Source organism: Geospiza fortis, unplaced genomic scaffold, assembly GCF_000277835.1.
Source record: "Geospiza fortis unplaced genomic scaffold, GeoFor_1.0 scaffold26, whole genome shotgun sequence".
Taxonomy (NCBI): Eukaryota; Metazoa; Chordata; class Aves; order Passeriformes; family Thraupidae; genus Geospiza; species Geospiza fortis.
In genome coordinates, this window is record NW_005054425.1 from 2,152,788 (window position 1) to 2,156,373 (window position 3,586).

The window sequence follows — 3,586 nt, forward strand, 5'->3', positions numbered from 1 at the left end:
GCCGGAGCTCGGGGATGCTCCAGCCTCGCCTCTCCTGCGGGGCAGCGCGGGGATGCTCCAGCCTCTCCTGCGGAAAGGCGATGCCGGTGCCCACGTGAGCCCGGTGGGACTCCTTGCCCTCGTTCTCCTTGTGCCTGAAATGGGTTTTTTATGCTCCCTCGCTGGTCCTGCCTGGCAGCAGCATCGGCAGCCAGGGCTCCAGCGCTCCTCTTTCATGTCTACAAAGAGGTTTGAGGCCTCTGCTTTCCCTGTGAGGAGCAGGGTGGAGCAGAGGAAGAGGAGGTGATGCCCAGATGTGACCCTTTGTGTCCCCTCTGGGCAGGGCTGCTCACTGCTCTGCGCAGGCAGCAGGACGGGGCTCACAGGGACCTGGTTCTTTTGCACTCACGGAGAGAAAATCTGGAAAAGCAGGAGCCTGCAGTGCTCCCAGCACCAGCATGGGCACACAGCAAGCACCAGGCAGGTGGAGGCACCCCCGGGGCCCCTCTGGCCCTTTGTCCAGGCACTTCCTCACCCAGGCCTGGCTTTTCTCTGGGACACAGGAAAATCCTCTGTTCCCAGAGCTGTGATTGCCAGCACTGAGCTCCCACACTGCTGAAGCTCCAGGAGCCGGAGCTGCTTCCCCAGGGCTTTTCCCATCCTGTTTTTCTATGGCCAGGGGGAGTTGTTCATCCATGAGACCCTCTGGGGGTGGCACACCTCCATGGACAGCTCCAGGTCCAGCAGGTGCTGGGCAGAGCTCTGGATGTGGCCACAACCCCTCTGTTATTCCAATGGGACTGTGAGCATCACCCACCAGCCCATGTGAGGCAGCCCAGCTGCTGTTCCAAACCTCTGCCCGTTTTTCCAGCAGGATTTCATGAAACCACAACAATTTCCCTTCCCATGTGTTCCCCCAGCTCTGCCTTCCTTCCCTGCCCCAAAACTTCCCAAACAAAGGCGAAAACATCACCCTGGGAAGGGATTGGACACACAGGGATGGGGGAGCACCAGCCAGGGCATTTCCTGACTGACCTCCAAAAGTCATCTGCATCCTGAATCCTCCTGCCAGCATCTTGGGATGCAGAGTTTTCCCTCAAGCTCTATTCCAGCCTGTGTAATTGGGGCAGGTTTCCATGCTGTGCTGCTGAACTGGGATAGGAAAATATTGAGATCAGCCTGCACGGAGCCCTTGCAGAGGCAGTGGGGTGTGCAAAGCTGGGCTCTCCCAAAGGTGCTGCTCCAGAGAAAACCCAAGGAAATAAAAGGAATCCTGGAAAAACAGGTCTGGAAAATCGCCCCCCAAATGTGGAAAAAAGATCTAAAAAAAAAAAAAAAAAAGGCAAAAAGCCTCCCTGTGGGTCCCTGCTCCCCTGGCAGCCCCAGGCTCCTCTCAGGAAGCTGGAGCTGATTTTGCCTCCGAGCAGTTTACCAGTCTCCTTCCCATGACCTTTACAAACAGATGCACTGGCATGGGCTGGCCTGGTCCCCACTGCCCAGCCAGGCCAAAGGCACAGCTGCATCCCAGGAGCTGAATTCCACCTTGGGATGCAATGGGACATCAGTCACAGGGCACAGACACAGAGCCTTGCCTATCAAAGCTGCAGTTTTAACCCATTTTGGGGTTGGAGCAGCTCAGCCCAGGAACCCCAATCCTATCTCTCTGAGAATCAGCAAGATGATAATTTTTCCCCTATTAAAAACCTGCCTCTGATCCCTCTGAGCTCTGCCACCCATCCCTGACCCCAGGGACTGGTTTTCCATGGACTTTTGCAGTTGTTTGGAGGATGGAAGCACTGGTAGAGAGAGCAGTGAGCGCTGAGCCAGCACCAGGACTGGCTCCTGCACTGACCCACAGCACCAGGGAGGACATCCTAAACCAGACCCTCAGAAAATCAGGTTATTCCTCACCTCGAAGTACAAACTGTACCAAATCCATGGAACCAGCAGCAGTTTTGAGCCAATATTCCCACCCCACACCCAGCTCTGTGTCACTGGGGATTCCCACATTCCCTCCTTGTGATCACCTAAAATGTCCCTCTCATTCCCAAGCCAACCTAAAAAGAGACATCCCATTAACTATTATTATCATTATTATTATTATTATTATTATTATCATCATCATCATCATCATCATCATCATCATTATTGCAGCCTGAACCTGACATCATCTTTCCTGCACCCCATCCCCTCCCAGTTTAATTCATCCCAACACTGCTTCGGGATTGAAGTGACTCCTTGGCAGCCATGGATTTCAGCCTGTCAGAAATCCTGATGAATTATTTCACTCCAGGTCCTCACAGTTTAATTGGAGCAGGCTGAAGGCAACCAATATTTCCTCTGAATGTTCAATGCCCTCGCTGTTCCTTGCACACATTCCCATAAAGCAGATTACAGAAAGCAGCTGAGGATTTTCTAATGGAAGCCTTGCAAAGCATTCAAAGCCATTAAAAAAGATCACAGCCAAAGGTAACCACTTTATTTAAGTCTTGGAAGAGAAAGAGAGGCTGTAAATGCTCAAAGCACAGAGTGTCTCTGTCTGGGGTCGGGCACAGACCCAAGAGCAGCCAAAACTCCTGTATCAGCACAAGTTGGTCTAAAACCACGAACCCAGCACCAATTTAGCTGGAGATAAAATGGAAACCTTTTCAATCAGGTGATTCTTCCACATCCTACTGTCAATAAAGTAAAATAAATGGCTTAATATAGGTGGGAACTTTCCCAGCTGGGTGTTGGGCTCAGGTTCATTTCCAGGATATCATCAGTGGAGTCTACAAGCAGAGAAAACACAATAAAAGCCATCACTCACCTGCAGCCCTGCTCAGGCAGCCCAGCTTACAGCCCTTCCTCGGGGAAGAGGAGGATCCCAGGGGCTCTGGACATGGCAGGTCCCTGCACGTCTCTGACACACAGGTAAGGATTGGGGTTTGTCTCAGGAAAGACTCAGATTCGGAAATCCTACACCCCAGTGAAACCCTACCTTGCCTCGCTGCCCTTGGATTTAAAGGAAACACAGGGAGAAATGTGGTGCTGCAAACAGGGCTGGGAGCGGCTCCACACAGGGCGGAACTCAGCCCCAAAATGCCCCAAACCCCCCCAAACCTCCAGCTGCCACCCCCAGGGGAGGACTTCGACCACGTAGGAACTAATGAGCTAAAAATGGGAATGAAAGAACTTTTACATTAAATACATCACCTTGAGGGTTGCAGGTTACTGCAGAAAACAGTCCAAGTGGAAGAGTAACCAGGCTGGTGTTTAACATGTTTACAACACTTCCTTACCCCTTTGGGTTCCTCAGAGATGCAGCCATCCAAGGTCCAGTTTCAGAAGAATCACATTCTGGATTGCTGCCTCAGGGTCTGGCTTTCCTCCTTTATATTGAAAGCTGGAGCTAGAACTGATAGGGTCTGTAATTCTTACTGATTAATCAACATAATTAATAAACCAGTTTAATTAACTAATAATAATATTAATTAGTTAACTATATAATATATTAATAATATATATTTATACTATATATAAATATAATATATCTTATAGTATATAGTATATTTATATAATATAATATAGTATTATATAAATATATAATATATATACTAATAAGAAT